The sequence below is a fragment of the Prionailurus bengalensis genome, chromosome B1 (genome assembly GCF_016509475.1).
Source record: "Prionailurus bengalensis isolate Pbe53 chromosome B1, Fcat_Pben_1.1_paternal_pri, whole genome shotgun sequence".
In the NCBI taxonomy this organism is placed as follows: Eukaryota; Metazoa; Chordata; class Mammalia; order Carnivora; family Felidae; genus Prionailurus; species Prionailurus bengalensis.
Window position 1 is genome coordinate 10,776,292 of NC_057344.1, and position 18,287 is coordinate 10,794,578.

The window sequence follows — 18,287 nt, forward strand, 5'->3', positions numbered from 1 at the left end:
TGCTCTTCGCCATTACATATGTAAAAGTAATTACTATGTTGGAATATAATGAAACCCTCATTATGCCTACAATCAACTACCAAAAATAAAACCATCCTGCAGGATGATCCAGGTGTTTCCTTTGCACTATAGAAATACATTTAAAGTTTTGCATCTCTTCATCTATTTAAAAAAACTAAATTCATGTCTCCGGTTTTGACCACCATTCAGAGCAAGTCCAAGTGTTATTTATCCTAAAAATCTTTCTCTTTCTCCCTCTCCCTGTTCCCACCCTTTCTCTCATCATTGGGGATGGGAAGTTGGACGAAACTCCTGTTTAGCCACAAAAGCACTACCAACGATTAAAGCAAAACCTACATTATTATACAGTGACTTCAGAATTCTTGAACCTGAGATCAAGTGTCTTCCAACTCTGTGAGAGATATGAGACTCTCCTTTTAAGTTGTATTTATTGTACGGTTTTAAAAGCTGAATTGTCAAGTTGGAAGATGGTCTTCTCCGATCCTTGATCTTTATCTGCCAACTCTCAAAATTTGGGGTGTGTTTTGCTTAAGGTTTGTAGAAAAACAGCTGTGTCTGGGAAAATAGAATTTATTACCAATATAAGATAATGATGGTAGGTAAGTAATTAGGAAGTATTCCAAGAATTTCCACCAAAATACTATTTCTTCTCTTTAACAACTGAACATTCACGTGTCACTTTCAAATCATGAATCTTCTGATATGCTCTAAGTTTGTATTACATTTGGACCTATATATTTTTCACTAAAAAATTAATTAACAAAACACTCCTCAGAAGAAAAAAAAGTTTTTTTTTAATTTTATACAGTGTTAAGAATTGCATTTTGCTCTTACAGCTTCTTTGCTGTACAATTTTTATGCTTTTGAACTCATGAACAATACGTTCATAGATCTTGCAGCACCAACAACTGTCAAACATGTCATCCAACAGAATGAAGAATGTCCTTGGCTAGTTTATAGAAGATTGCTGTATTTTTACATTCTTTGATGCCCTAGGAGTCTGCCTGGAAGTGGACAACTGCATCGTAGGTAATTCGGTTGTGAATCCCTTTTCCTTATTTCAGTGAATCAATGACTGTCTCATATATATTGTATAAAACATATTTTAGAAACTTTTATACTGACCTACAAAATTAAATTCCTGTGCTGTTCTCGAGTCCCTGGGGAAAATGGAGACTGTGTGCCAAACAAATCCCGTTTGCTTTCAGAAGTGTCAAATGTACATCTGTCTGGCTATATACACACCTTTGTTTTATTCTGAGTTCCTTAACAGTGACAGCAAACACACACTGATGGGAGCCCTAGCACATTACTCTTGAAACTGCAAGAAAATTTGGTAAGGGACTTTATTTTGTTTTATACTTTAAGGAAGAGAAAGAATTAAATTTACTACTATTTAAAGTAAAAATATACAACTCTGGCGTGATTGCACATCTGTTAGCTGTAAGGGAAACAATAAATGTGCTGTTATTCTGGCCTTTAAATTGTTGCTATAAACTTCTAAATATATCGAGCAAGTTTACTTATCCAAGCTAGTTTAATTATATTGGCTTATTAAATAGGAAATGACAGAGGAGCAAAGTGACTTTTTAAAAACTATGATGTCTGATTTATTTTCATCCGCATGTGGACACTAGCCAAAACTTAGAAAATGCACTTATTAACTAATTACTTGCTACCATATGTTAATGGAATATATTGGTGTTCTCCTGTCATAATTACTCCTGTGTATTGTGGTTTTAATTTTTTTTTTCTGAATGTGTTTATTTTTAATTTTTTTAGCCTAAACAAAATAAAAATATATATTCCGGGATTGTTGTACTCACTTGATGAGTTAAAATTCTTTTTTCCTGCATGGGAGGGAATCCACAGAACCATGAAAGAGCTTGCTCCAAGGAACCCAGGACAAGTCTGGGAACCCAGGACAAGAATAACTTAGCCCAGTGGTTCAAGTTATTCTTTGTCCCAGGTAGCTCCCTGTGTAAAATGATTACTCATAAGTGCTTTCTAGAATTGGAGAAAGAAAAAAAGAGAGTTGTAGACATTATCAATTTCTGCTGCAATTTTTCACCCCTAAAACCCCGGAGTGAATCATTATAATAAACATATTCATGTTTACCTGTTTGTTACTTGTGTTTACTCCATAAACTCCCTTGAATCCCCAATATGTCTCTTTTCTAGAGTCCATGACTCTAATAGAAATAGGATCCTCTTTTCTTCTCTTCTTGTCACTCTCTACACATTTTCTTATTCCTTTTCTTTTTTTCTTTTTGTTTCTTCTCAGATTAAAGAAAATTTATATGTAGGGGCGCCTGGGTGACTAAGTCAGTTAAGCGTCTGACTCCTGACTTAGGCTCAGTCATCATCTTACAGTTTGTGAGATCAAGACCCAGGCTCTTGTGCTGACAGCATGGATCCTGCTTGGGATTCTGTTTTTCCACACCCCCACCCTTCCCCCACCCATGCTCTTTCTCTCTCCCTCTCAAAATAGATAAACATTGTCTCTATCTCTCTATCTATATTGATTTATCACAAACTATGTACATGATAGGGTGCCATGATCAGATTTGAATTATCTGTGTCTGATGTTTTTGCTTTGATATATTTTCAGGGGGCTCTCAGTATCCCTATAGGAATCTCTTTATTTAAGGAAAATAGTAAAATAGAATAGCAATGATAGCTGCCTTATTTATGTGCCAGCTACTGCTTTCACAATTTGTATCAATTTTGTGTGAGATCCAGATTAGCCCATGTGCTTATGACCCTCTGCCTTTTATAATCCTTCCCCATCCATGTATTTTCTCCCTGTATTCCTACTGTTTTGAATAGTATTTTGTACCCAAATGTTGCAAGTATTTTATGCTTACCAATCCCTCTCTTCAGTAAGTTAATTGGAAATCAACATATAAAACGTAATGCTAGAAATCATACCTGTGTGCAAAACTGGATTTGATATTTTCAAGTGACAGCTGTCAATAAAATAAAGCCCAAGTTATTTTTTTAAAGTTTATGTATTTATTGAGCCCATTGGGCAATTATTTGTCAGGCATTGGGGATAGAGCAATTGACAAAACCAAGCAAAATCCCCTCCTTCATGAAACTTGTATTTCGACAGGGTGCAGAGGAAGACAAACTATAAGACAAATAACTAAAATATATATGTATGGGAAAAGCACCCAAAAGAAAATAATGAAGCGAAGCAGGACGGAGTTGAGGATGGAGGGTTTTAGATAGATTGATAAGTAAAGCCTCACTGTGAAGGTGGTACTCAAATATGGATCTAAAAGAAGTGAGTGAACAGGCTGTGTGGACCTTTGAGAAAGAGAACTCCAGGCAGAGGGCATAGAAAGTTTGAAGGCTCCAAACATGAGTGTTTTTTTTATGTGTTCCAAAGTCCTTAAGGAGGGTGGTGTAGCCAGAGTTGAGAGTAAGGAGAAGAGCATGGGAAGGAAGGTCACACATGACCAGAGGCCAGCCTAAGCACGGCCTTTTAAACGGTGTTCAAAGCTTTGGCTTTCCATCTGAGCAAAAATGGGAATTCATTTGAATGTTTTCAGCTGATGAGTGACACGATGTGATTTTTTTTGGAATAAAAATTATAGGAGAGCATAGCTGTTAAGGGAATGGATTCTGGTACCAGAGACCCCAGTTACTACTGGTATTTACCAGCTATGGGGTCTTCGTACTTGCCTTACTATGGCTCATCTTTCTCATGGGTAAGCCAGGGGTGATAGTTGTATCAGCTCCACGAAAGTATCATAAGTATTAAATTATTTAGTGGTTATAAACTGCATAGTAAGGAGTACTCAGGGCGGCTTAAAAAGATAAAGAGACTCTATGTTTGCTGTTTTAAAACATGGGCTGTGTAGGTGAAACGACAAAGCAAAGACACCTTTTAGGAAACTATTAAAATAATCTATTTTAGAAAAAATCATGTTGGCCTGACTTAGGGCAGCAGAACTATTAAGTGGTGAAAAGAAATGGTTAGTTTCTGCAGATATTTTCATGGTAGAGCCCATAGCATTTGTTTAGTTTAGGGTCACCTGGGTGGCTCAGTCGGTTAAGCGTCCAACTTCGGCTTAGGTCATGGTGTCACAGTCCGTGAGTTTGAGCCCCATGTCGGGCTCTGTGTTAGCAGCTCAGGGCCTGGAACCTTCTTCAGATTCTGTGTGTCTGTCTCTGTCCTGCCCCACCCCACTCTCCTCCCCACTCTCAAAAATAAGTAAGCATTAAAAACAATAGTTTGTTTAGCTTAGACTGAAGTGTGAAAGTTAAAGAGCAAAAGTTGAATGAAGGTGTTAGGCCAAGTCATTGGAGAAAGGCCATGTGTTAAAACAGAGAAAGCGCTGAGGAAGAAAGGCAGGGCAGGTTTGGGACTAAGACAGACAGTGTTTTTACTTTGGACAATAAGTTTATTTGAATTTATTTGCAAGTTTTGTTTTGTTTTTGATTTTGGTTTTGTTTTGGTAACATCTTAAGTTTAAGATTGCTGTTAGATATTCAAGTAGAGATTTCAAATATTGGGGGAAAATACAAGTCTGGAATTCAGGGAAGAGTTTTAGAGCCAAAGATGTATAGATTTGTGACTTGTTAGTTTGTTAAAGCTAAGAGAACTGATGGGGTGGCAGAGGAAGTGCTGGGAGAGAAGCAGCTCAGGGACTGAATTCTGGGGCACTTATGGCACCCAGATGTCGGGGAGATAATGAGGATGCATAAAGGGGGCAACCATGGCTGTCACCTTTGACATGCGCCATTTCTGTAGAGATATCAGGGCGAATTCCTAAAAGTAGTGAGTTCTATAGCAAGTGTCAAGAAAGGAGTTAGAAATAACTCATACACGGAACTCTTTTGAATAATATTCATGGAGAGACAAAAAGAAAAGGAATATTAGCTGAAGGAGGAAGGGGATTAAATAATATTTTATTCACACGAAAAAGAGTATCATGACTTCATGCTCTCAGCAAACATCCTTGGAGATTATTTTCTAATTGACAATGATGCAGGGGGAAATGGAATAATTTCTGGAGCAAAGTCGTTCAGGAGGTAAGAGTTATGAAGTTTGTTTAATTAACTGAAAGAATGACCAAGTGAATCAAGGCTATCAAATCAAGGCAGCTATGTATATGGAGCTTTTCATTTTTAATTATCCTTTAGGCAGAAATATTGTGAGATATCTGCACATCCCATTCTGTATCTTCTGTGGGAGCAAATTCTGTCAAACCACATCACACAGGTGGATTCCAGCAGCTACTGTTTGCAAAGACATGAAACTGTTACCTTTGCCGTAGTTGAATAGATCAAGAATGGACAACAGGCATAATATAGACCAGTAGGAGGGTGCCTGGGTGGCTCAGTCAGTGAAACATCTGACTCTTGATATCAGCTCAGATCATGATCCATGGTTTGTGAGTTCAATCCCCGCATCAGGCTTTGTGCTGACAGCTCAGAGCCTGCTTGGAATTCTGTCTCTCTCTCCCTCTCTCTCTCTCTCTCTCTCTCTGCCCTTCCCCAGCTTGCTCTCTGTTTCTCAAAATAAATAAATAAATAAATAAATAAGTATATTTATAATATAAAATAATATATGTTATATAATATATAATATAAAATATGTAATATAAAATAATATATAAAATTATACACACACACACACACACACAGAGTCAGACAGACTAGTAGGGTTCTCTCCTGTCATTTGGAATTGTAATTGAGGGATTTCAGTGAGCTTTTCTCTATACGAGGTGTACCTGTCAGGGTAAGTCAGAAAGCCAGAAACCATGCAATGTTTTCTGAAAGAGGAGCTTTAATAGAACACATTGGCCAGTCAGATATGAGAAGATTGAAAGAGCAAACAACCAATCCCTGAGGTAACGTGGGTGTTATCACCTGCACCAGACAGAAACTGCCTACAGAGCTGACCTAGCTCCCCTATTAATCACCGGGAAGGAGCTGCCATCAGCAAGGCTGAGTTAGCCCGGAAGCTAGCACCCACCCACAGGCAAGAGTGAAGAGACGGTAATCCCGAATCTCAGAGCTCAAAGAACCTCATGGCTTCAAGGAGCATGCCACAGGCCGCCTTCTCAGAAGGGTACGGGGTCATTGACTTGATACTAATATCTAGTGAGAGCATACCTGTCGAGAAGGGCGCTAAAGTGTTCTAGCGATAGAAACTGTAGTCGTCCTCAGTTACCAAAGTGACAGTAACAAGGTATGGAAATTTAAAATTCCCTTATCCCATCTTCCTGACTTTCACTCCAGATTCTAGACAAATCCTAGTGCCATCTAAGTCTGGTGAATGTAATTTGTAAGCCCCAGGTCCAGCATCACAGAGAAGAGAAAAGGTGGCCTTAGCACTGAAGGACAGCAGGTAAATACCCAGTATAGCATGTGCCCTGAGGGGTTTGGGGATAAACATCCTCCACACAAGATGTGGATAAAGACAGGAGACAGATGCTGTCTCACAGGGAGTGAGAAGATTTTTTTTTTTTCCAAGTGGATATGGAGCAAATGAATATGTATTTCCTATCGGTTTTATATGTCCAAGTTCCAACCACTAACACCCAGCTGAATTCCCATGCTTGGATTTTATAAGGCATTTTTATATCCTTAAAATTAAGTCCCTCCCTCTTCAATTTATCTAGCTAAAGCACTTAGCAAAATATCTAGCGCATATTAAAAGTCAAAAAAATATATTTACTGAAAGTGAAATTGGATGTTGTTTTCTGAAACCTGCCATAAACCGTGCTGTTACAATAGTCTATGTGCCTGTGCTGTCCCATATGGTAGGCACTCACTACATATGGCAGCCGAGCATTTGAAATGTGGCAATTTAGGTACCCAATTTTTGTATTTTGTTTTATTATCTTATTTTTATCTTATTATTTTATTTTTACTTAAGCTTAAAAACTGATACTTGAGGCAGTTGGGAAACTTTTAAGTATGTTTGCAGCAAATGGATACATGACTCTATTTTTTTGAATGTAAATTTTATGAAATCTAAAAGTGTCAGATGTTTTTGATCAGAAGGTAACATTCAAACAGGGACATATAAAAAAGAATTCCAAATATCTCTTTAAAATTTTTATGTTGATTCTGTGTTGAAACAATACTATTTTGGATATGTTAGGTGAACTGAAGTGTAGTACTAAATTTCACCCCCTTGTGTTTATTTTTAACGTGGCTACTAAAAAGTACAGAATTACACATATGGCTCACATTTCTATTGGACAGTGCTGTGCTGCTCTAGGCCCTTGCTAGACTCAGAGTATGTTCGTGGACTAATAACATATGCACCATCTAGATGCATAGTCTGAGGTCCTTCCCAGACAAACAGAATTTGAATCTGAATTTGCTTTTTAACAAGATCTCCAGGCGATTTGTGTGAATATTATAGTTTGAGAAGCACTGCTTCAAGCTACTTTCCTATTCATTAGTTCCTCCAGAGCAAAGATCAAATATAGTCTGTCCTGCCTGTTTTAAAACATGGATTGGTAATGAAAATTGGAGCTTAAAACTCCCATGAAGACAAGAGTTTGGTAAATAGGGAAATGATGTCTGGTTAACAGGGAACTTACGCTGAAGGTAATGCTCGACTTTTCACAGCCTGTACACTTAGCAAGTTATGGCGCATGGCTGTTACTGTGTCACATATACAGCAGATTAGCACCACGTGTCCTAAGAGAGCCACCCTCAGCAAGCTGCATGGGGACCTCTGCTACATGAGGCCATTTCACTCTGACTTTTTTCCCTTTGTCTCAGTGCAGCCCAGTGATTTGTCTTGGAAAGATTTGCTGGAAAGTTCTCCCTGATCTGGGTACATTTCACTTTTTTCTTCGTAATGAGCTTCTTTAATCCTTCCTTATCCCCTCTTCCATCAACTTACTTTCCTGTTATTCCTGAAGTTAAATCTTATATTGACCACTGCATGCTTTTATTTGTCAGAACTTTACCACATCTTTTGAACATCACTGATATTATTAGAATTATTATTTCTGTTTGTTCTCTGATTGCACGGGCTCTCACCTTATTTCTTTAAGCCTTGAAATTGTTAATGTGTGATTTGGTGGTATGCACTGTTTTACAGAAATCTTACATTGCCTGAGCATAAATACCTGTATTCACTATGCTTTTGTAAATTGTGATAACACTGGAAAACCTGAGAAATTCTCCCATGCTTTGTGTTTCAACTGCTTGGTTAAGGGATCACTTCCAAAGAAGATTGTAAAATATGAGGGATGATTGCTGGGGAAATTGTTTAATACTGAAATAGATTTTCAACTGTTCTTAATTTATTATTTATAATGTGCTTAATTCCAAAAAGGATCTGAGGCTGACTACAATAAAAGACACAGATTCAAAAGGCCCATTAAACAATTGAGTAATAATTAAAGGAGTAGATGGAAGGAAAAGGAGGAAATATAGTTCTAGGCAATCTTGACTAAAAAGCTATTATTTCTGAACAATAAGCATATGCAAGCTTACTTGCAAAGAGGGCAAAATATCCTAAATGATACAATAAATAACGCAATGTTTGAAGGATCTTATATAAATAAAGGACATGGAAAACCTCCCTGGGTACTTTATGCAGACAGACCTCTGGTAGTTACAAAAATATATTCTTCTAAAGGCTATTTCCTATATTAATTTTCATCGAAAGCTGAGCACTGACTGTACCATAGTTCTGTAAGGCAGCTCGAAGAGGAACTGATGAAACCTTTGTTGATTAAAAAAGAAATTTAATACCTACTATATATCATACATTGAGCTGACAGCAAAGCTGCAGTGACAGAGAAAGAACACAGGGCTGTGGTACTCATGGAAAGTTCAGGAAAGAAGGCACGCCTCAGACAAGCACCCATAAAGTGACGTTTAGAAATTTCAGGATGCTATGAGAGCATATATCAAGATATTTTATCCTAGACTGAAGGTCAGGGAAACTTGCTGGAGGAAATGACATTTAAGCTATGACTGAAAAATAAGTTAGAATTCTCCAGACTAAGGGAGCGATTTGTGTAAAGACGCTGAAGTGAGGAACAAGTGCAACGTGCTTGAGGGTGCACGGGGAAGTTGACGGGTGCGAAAGGTTCAAATGGAAAAGGCACTGTGGGCCTGCCAAGATTGTGCTCTTACTCATAGCGATGGGTTGGGGGGCTGGATTAAAGAGTTGTTGAAGTGTGAGCTATCACATTAAAAAAATATTCTGCTAGAATATAGATTATATGAAGGGGGTGCCTGGGTGGCTCAGTGGGTTCAGCGTCCAACTTTGGCTCGGATCATGATCTCATGGTTTGTGGGTTCGAGCCCTGCGTCTGGCTCTGTGCTGACAGCTCAGAGCCTGGAGCCTGCTTTGGATTCTGTGTCTCCCTCTCTCTCTGCCCCTTCCCCACTCATGCTCTCTCTCTCTGTCTCTGTCTCTGTCTCTCTCAAAAATAAATAAACATTAAAAAAATTAAATAAAGATTATATGAAGTTTTACTGCACAGAAAATGCCAGTTTTAAGACTATTGAAATGGTCCGACTCATAAATTGCGGTGTTTGGGCTCAGACCGAGATAGTGGAGCTAAGATGAGAAGACAGATAGTTGGAGATGGAATGGATGAGACCTGGGTTTGTGAAGAAATGAGTCAGGGGGGTCTCCCCAAAATCCTTACTTCAGGAACATGTTTCAGGATCCTCCACGTTGAAAGTTTAGCTGTGATTCTCTATGTGGGGACTAGACGGACACATGAGTTCTCACAGTAAGTTTTTTCTTTTCTTTTCTTTTCTTTTCTTTTCTTTTCTTTTCTTTTCTTTTCTTTTCTTTTCTTTTCTTTTTGAGCCAAGAGTAGTCAGTGCTGCCATTAGAAATCTTTTTATATAAGACTATTTTATTTCTACAGGGAAAGGTATTGTTGGTACATAATAATAAAAGTCATAGGTACATACTGCATCCTTGGATTAGTGTCTTATGCTAACTGATGAACCACCAGATTGCCTACCTTTATTAGATGTTAATAATATTAGATGTTAATAATAGATAATTAGATGTTAATAATATTAGATGTTAATAAAGCCAAGCCAAGTTCCAGTAGGAGGTCTGTAACTATTCAACTAACTAACTACCTACCTAACTAAATAAATAAATAAATAAAAAGCAAGCAAGCAAGCAGGCAAATGGGAAAAATGACCTACTTCCTTTTGATAATGAAGAATGACCTGGGAAGGCACACAAATTTAGCAGAGATGAAATGACATCCAGACTTCAATATACTCCTGCTGGTGTTATAGGTAGTGAGTTAATCATCCAACTTTATCACTAAGACCTGATCATAGTCATAATTCTTTAAAAACATTATTGTTTTTGTCCTGGAAATCTATATGTCCTCATTCAATTAGAGATCCTAAAGATCTATTTTCTTTACTCGTGAAGTAATGGACATTAATAAATCATGTGAATCTTTTCAGTTTATAAGAAACTCCTGCTTTCTAAATTGCCATTTTTCCCTGAGGAGCAAGACTTCTAATTGAGGCAAGTTCCCAGATGTATTTTATGTTCTTGTAATTATTTTAAAACATATGGCAATAAAAAAGTTATGTGTCTTCAGTGTATTTTTATGTATCTTGTCATCTTATAGGTTCAAGTAGCATTCACTCTTTGAAATCATTTATTTCTTTTCTCCCAAATAAAAATATTATTCAATAAGGAGAAGAAAGGTCCATAAAAATATGTATATATATATTCCATTTCATAAGCATGTTTAGTTTATTGAATATTTTAAGTATTTTAACATTTTATTATAAATTTTAAGTTCTGAATTTATTACTCATTTACCTGAAACTACCAGATCAATTGTCCAATTTGCAAATGGAAAATTAACAAATTAATTCAGTTCTTAATGCATAAGTTTTATGATAGTGAATATAATGGATGGCACATGTTACCTAGAGGAATTTTAAATTAGTTCACAAAGGAATTTTCACATCTCTGCAAATGGAGAGATTTGTTTTAAGATATGACTTCTTTTATCAAAAATTCATGAAAGATCCAAAGCATCAATGTGTTGGGAACCCAATAGGTAACACTTTGAAACAATAAAAATAAAGAAAAAAAGAAAAAGTAAAATAAGGCATTTGTCAGTCGGGGTCTCCATACGTATGTGAATTCACCCTAGGTAGTTCAAAAAGGATGCTAATGTAGGAATTATTTGCATATTTATAGGCAAGGTTAAGGGAACAAACAAGGGATACTGAGGTCCAAACTATGCAGAGCAGGAAGCTGTTATGGCTCCTTGGGCTTAAGGAATAAGGAATAATGAGCTTATGTCACTAAACCTCTACGATAACTGAATTAACAGAGAAGTGTATTAGTTAGGGATCTCCAGGAAACAACCAATAGTATATATCCATTTTATAATCAGTTAATATATAATTCATGTAACAATTAAATACTTATCAACAATTAAGCCATCTATTGATAATCAAATTAACTATTCATTAAACAGTAAATTAATCAATGCATTTTAATTAATTACATAGTAGATTTATTTTAATGCATTAGTCCACATGATTGTGGAGGCTTGGTGAGTCCAAATCTAACAGGTTAGTTTAGCAGACCTGAGACTTGAAAGAGAGTTATGGTTCAAGTCTGAAGTCAGTCTGCTGACAGAATTACCTCTTGCTCATGGGTAAGTCAGATTTCTGTTCTATTCAGGCTTTGAACTGATTTGATGAAGTTCATCTACATTATGAAGGGTCATCCTCTTTACTCAAAGTCGACCCATTTAAATGTAAATCTCATCTAGAAACATCTCACAGAAATACCCAGAATGATGTTTAACCAAATATCTGGGCGACATGGCTCAGCCAAGTTAACACATAAAATTAGCTATTACTTATAGGGACTTCGCTACAAGAGTTAGTCTTGGAGGGGCACAGCAGTGGCCAGAACCATAACAGTTCAGTGAGACAGAAAGGAAAAAATAACTCTGTCTCATTTACCTTTGGATCTTCAGAGTCCAAAAACCAACTGATAGAGCCTGAGATTGTTACAGAGCTCTTCCTTTACCCTGAATGCTACTCAGAACTGCCAACCATACAAGTACCTAGCAGATGGGTTAACTCAGTACACACCCAAAAACCTATCAAAAAGGTTCTGTTTATAATGATGGGCAGTGTGAGGTGCAGCTGTTTGACTTTAACTGCTATGAGATCACATAGCATGATGTAGAACATCGGTTCTCTAGAAACAGTATGGCCGACACCTGAATTATCATGGAGTTTTTTCCCATTCTTGACATACATATATCTTAATAAACATACTTTATATGTGCTACTCACAACATCCATTCAGCATGAGGACATAAACAAATTGATCCTGTGTGACATTTTATGGGATATCAAGATGAGCCAGACCCATCAAAATCCCTATTATTATAATGAGAAAGAGAGATGACATAGTCCACAGGCAAAGCGATAAAGCTATACAGATTTCTCTGCCAAGCTGAGGTGAATTCCTTCTTTTTATTCTTACATGTTACAATTGAGAAAGGCACATCTCCTTCCTTAAGAGTTGCAAACAGTAATCTGCAAGAGGCTGCAATGCTTCCTTTCTATTCCATTACATCTGAAATAGCAGTCACTTTTGTTTTCATTCATGTCTTTTTATATAGGACAAACTACCAGATAGCACAAAAATGCAACAGTATTCACCATTTATTCAACTTTCATGATTTGATAATGCGCTAATCTTTGCAATTTCTCTCCAGTAATGCAATGTTGCTATGGTTCACTATTTGGAGGTGTGTGTGTGTGTGTGTTTGCGTGCACGCACATGCATGGTCCCATGAAATGGGGGAGGAACAGTGCCATGCGATTCCACTTAGCATTTGCTATTATAGAAGTTCTCAGTGAATCAAGAACCCAGTAAGCATATTCTACAAGTTGCTAAGTGGGTCTATTACCAATACACATTCAGGTACTAGGAACACAACCATAAATTGTGAATGAGGGTGTACTGGAATCTCTGAAAAATTTAGGCTAAGTTCTCATTTATCACCTTCCCTTCATAGACCCCTATTCTGACCAGTAGAACATAGTAGCAATATCTAACAGTCCCAAAAATATCTCAGTATTTTTTTTTCCATGGTGCACAGTCACTGTGATAAATGGCCAAAGCTTCCTCTGTTGAAGGCTTAAAGAAAGGTCTATAGTTACAGTATACCCTTGTGTGCACATTACAGGATCCTTCTCCAGCTGACCAAGCTTTATCCCAATAAGGGGAAACTAGTTTAACAACTCCTTTAAGCATGTAAAATGTACAGAAGTCTAAAAATTCCCACTACACCAACCCAAATCAAGGTTCTACCCAGTGGGATTATATAGATCAGTACCATGGTAGGCTGTTAATATATGTCATTCTTAGAGAACCTATGATCAATTTGTCACCTGTGGGTCTCCGTGTGTCAAAACATTATGCTTGTTACACTATCCCTGTGTCCCAAGGCAATAATTTCACCCACTATGTCTCTGATGATTGAGCCATTGAAATCAGAAATTCTAAGCTACTGATACAGTGAATATGATGATAACTGGAATATTCAGTGCTACTCTTGAATATTGTAGGATGGGTAAGCAAGTTCTACGTGTTAAACGTATTCCAAAATTGCAATTTCCTTAAGCTTTTTATTCCTTGCTCTACTTTATTGCAAGGGGACTCTAGCATCTGGATCTCACTGAAAATAGGCTATGAAGTCTAGATTTCAAGAAAGTCTTAAAACAAACTGTTATATCTTCTTGTTAGAGCTGAGGAAATACATTGAAAATCCAGAATGATTGCATTTATCGAATGAGTCAATATATTTGGCCCAATACAACATTACATTGAAAGCTTTTGTTTACTCCCCTTTGAATTTGTTCCTGTTCTTGCTGATAAAAAGTAGTATGATCTTGCAATTCTTTTGGCATACCTACTATTTCCTCCCAGGAAAGACCTTGCAGTTCTCCTCTGGGCTATTATTTAACACTCACTAGGATAAAAAAAAAAACCTTCACATCTGGCGGTTCCACAAGAAAACCAAGCATCAATACCCCAAGGCATCTGTTGTATGTAATGAATTAACTTATTGCCTATCCATCTTGAATGGTACTACCTATGGACAATCTTTGTGAAAATTAAGAAAATAGTCATTGAAATAATTTTGTATAAGGTTTAATTTTCTTTCTGAATCATGACCATGAAAGGCTGGTAATAGAGGCATTAAAGGACGGTGAGGGGCACCTGTTTTACATGAAGTTACTGAAAATCATTATGCGATGATCAGATAGAAGACAATAGGTAGCTATCTTTGGCAATGATAGTTCAGGGATATTATGTTGCTCAAGATTCTCTGTTTTATCTATCTATCCACATATTGTGTTCCAAACTGCAAGGCTCCACTTTTTCCCAATCAGTGCTGTAACTTTAACATAAGACTTGTGTCTTTCTTAATTTAATTGGTCTTGTGATATTGCAATCGCTAAATTATATTTTAGACCTGATCTTCAACATATCTGTCCTGCAAATATAAGAAACAATAAGGATTTTCAAGGTCACCATAGACAGTTTGTGTTTCACTTACCACTTAAATTGGAAATTCAAGGTCTATTTTGTTGTTGTTTTTATTATTTTGAAAACTCTCCAGGGTAGTCAGAGAGAGGCAACTTGTCTCACTCACAGCATTTATAATCTCAGCTGAAATCAAGTAAAGCAGGCATTTGATCTCCAAAAGTTTTCTCTACCACCTCATGATAAGGATAATTTGAATAATTATGATAATAATGCCTGCTAAGGGTATCGGTGCCATCTATGTATTTCCCAATCCAGTACTGAAGGCCATCTTGTGGGCTACTTCTAGAACAGAACACTGTCAATCAGAGTCCTGCAGAAAATGGAATTGACCCCACATGGTTCACATAAAAATAAATTAATGAAAGGACTACATACACAATTGTAGAAACAATTAAGGCATGAAACAAGAGTTGTCAAGGCACGGCCCCAAGAGACTGTCAATTGTATAAAGCTGTTAGCACCTCCTGGAATAAAAAGATAAAAGAAAGAAATAGTATTGCCAAAACCTAGCAAGACGTAAGGACCTGAGGAGATTTCCACCCAAGTTGTCTGTTGTCTGAGAGGTATTCAGTGAAGTATAGAATAAATACAAACTCCTGTCCTCTGATTGTCTGGCAATGATTCCCATTACCAAATTACTCAGGAACCACTTAAATTCACTCTATCTATACCTTTATGAATAAAGTCAATAGCGATAAAACGCTGCTATATGTTCAATATTAGCATATACAATTAAACATATAAATATATTTAGTGATACATATACATATAATACATATACATACAATATACATATAATTAGCACATATAATGTATATATCCATGACAAATGTAATAGGTAAAATACTTGAAAATGTAGTCACGAATACTGAAAGCAATGTAAAGAATAAAAATATTTCACATATTTGAATATTTTGAAGGTGACAAGTGCTTTCTAAATATTTAAGTATATAAATAAGGTTTCATTTTTCTTAGTGTTCACTAATTCTTATGTAGTATCTATTAGTAGTATTTTTAGGAAGTGGAGTTCCACCAGGATTAAAGTCACACATGGAAATAAAGGAGAGAACAAAAATTGAAACCCAGGATATCCCAGAGTCAGTGCAATCATGTATATACCATGCTTTAAGCTGCTTTAATTTTAAGACTGACAGAATGGGTTTAATGATTCTTGTTTTATAGATTGTGGTATTAAGCAGAGAGGGTAACACAAAAATTCTCTACCCAAGGAGGAACCCAGTCAATGAACAGCACAGCTGGGAAGACAACTTGGGTCTCCTGGATCAGAGGCAAACATTCCTCCCAATGTGCCCATTTCAGATTCTTCAAACAAGCTGTCACTCTGCCATTGCTTCTTCCCAGATAATTATCCTATAATTGCATGGTTTAAAGTATGTTTCAATGTATCCTTCCAATATTTCTCCTACCCACTCTGTGTACAATCAGCCTTAAAGAATTATGCAAACATCTTGTTCAGGTCCCTCAGTGGCAAATTGCTTTTTAATTCACTTAATTATAAAGGACATTTGTCTCCCCTAATATTCAGTAATCAGGTTTAAGGATGCAAGCAAAGGCATCGATCTTTAGCAATGCTTTTGCAGCGTATATAACTTTATGATTTAATTTAGTTTGTACGTTTTGTTCTTCCATACGTTATACATGTAGATACTGATAGATTTCACACACACATACACATAATAATCTATAGGGGTGTGTGTGTGTGTGTGTGTGTGTGTGTGTGTGTATTCAACTCACAGCTCTTACTAGGGCCAAACCTTTCTTACAAGGGAAATAGAGCCCTGTATAGCCATGTCTTCTTCCGGAAGCAACAGGTCAATATTGCTTCTTCAAACTGTACTGAGGTCCTTGAGCTACCCTGTGCTCTAGACAACATATACTGGCCGCCTCTGCCGTGTACTGAGACACATAGTCCTCTAAATCAAATAACTAACTTATTATACACAAATGTCTGGGCATACACAGAGCACATAAAACACCACTTCCTGGGCTGTTTCATAAGAGGTAACATAGGCTTGAAGACAGCCTGCTGATGGGAAGATTTCCTTGATCATATTCTATTCCATGTGCTTACCAAACACCCTTCTTCTGTGATGGAAGCCCATAAGCCACCACTCCCAATCTGTTGTGCTCATTTCCTGACAGAGCAACAACCATTTTCTTCCTTTAAGATTAAATCTAGAATCTTCTTTATTTCAAATATATAGGGGAAAAATTTTTTTCTCATTTCTGAAAGCCCCTGATGGTTGTTAATTCAGACATTCAAAACCAGAGTGATTTTGAGAATGTTGACTCGGTTGACTCAGTTGATCTATGTTTCATCTCTGAGCACCTAGTATTATTGCAGGTGCTATGGGCACAGAAGTCAACAAACACATGAAACCACTGCCTCTGAGAGCTGATAATATACTCAGGGAAAACAGACCACTGAGAAAATTAGATGCATGCTCTAAAGCATGTTAAATTTAGTGTGTTCTGTGGAGAAAAGTAAAACAGGGATGGGAGAGAGGAGTGGGTTTTGCAGTGTTAAATAAGGTGGTCAGGTGGGCAACTCAGTGAGAAAATGTTCTTTTAGTAGAAATGGAAGGAGGCGCGTGAGTGAGACATCAGTGTATTATGTGGGGAAGAAGTATTTTAGACGGAAGAAGCTTCTAGAACTCCCTTCTTGCAGGAGGAGCACACAAGTGTATTCAGGAATAGTGGGAAGGTCACGGAAAAGGAGGGAACTAATAGGACATGAGGTGACAGAGCAGCAGGGTATGGGTGGGGATAGGGCCCTTCTTGACAGGCTAAAGGGAAACCATAAGAGGAATTGGGCAGAGGAATAAGTGACATAAAACTGGCACTGAAATGGAGGCTCTCCTTTCTGGATTCTGTGGATTGTATTACCCACAAAAGCAATGTCTATCCTTATTTTGTCCAAACATGTATTATGGACATATTAGGGTGCCTGGCTCCAGGAGTAGCCTTCAATAAATATTAGTTGACTAATTGATTTTACTTTACTCTTATTGAGTAAAAATACAATTTTAAATGAGCAGAAATATACTTAATAAGAAAAATATACAGCAGTTATACTCAAAACATGCTAAGGTTTAAGATTTCAGCACAAAGATTTGCACCCTGTTGTGAAAATTAGATGCATATTGGTAAAAGATCAGACTGATATTATTATTTGATAATACTCCAATTCTCCTACCCCAGTAGAGTGTAAAACAAGACTGAAACAGCTCCTTAGTGCTTCCAGGTTTGAAGTTGTAAGTTAGTTTGTGATTATAATTAAATAGTATAGGAGTTCTGTGTTATACAGTATTTGATCTCCATGATTATGAAGGTTATGTAAAAAAGAAAAATTAGCTTAACCAGATCATTTTGACTAATTCAGTCACTATTCAAACATCACTGTGATGGTTAACTTTATGTGTCAACTTGACTGGCTAAGGCATGCCCAGACAGCTGGTAAAACATTATTTCTGGATGTGTCCAGGAGGCTGTTACCAGAGGAGATCAGCAGTAGAATCTGTGAGCTGAGTGAGGCAGATGCCCTACCTAATGTGAGTGGGCATAATCCAATCTGTTGAGGGCCTAAAGAGAACAAAAACGCAGAGGAAGGGCACATTTTCTCTTCTTCTGTTTGAGCTAGGACGTCCTTCTTCTCCTACCCTCA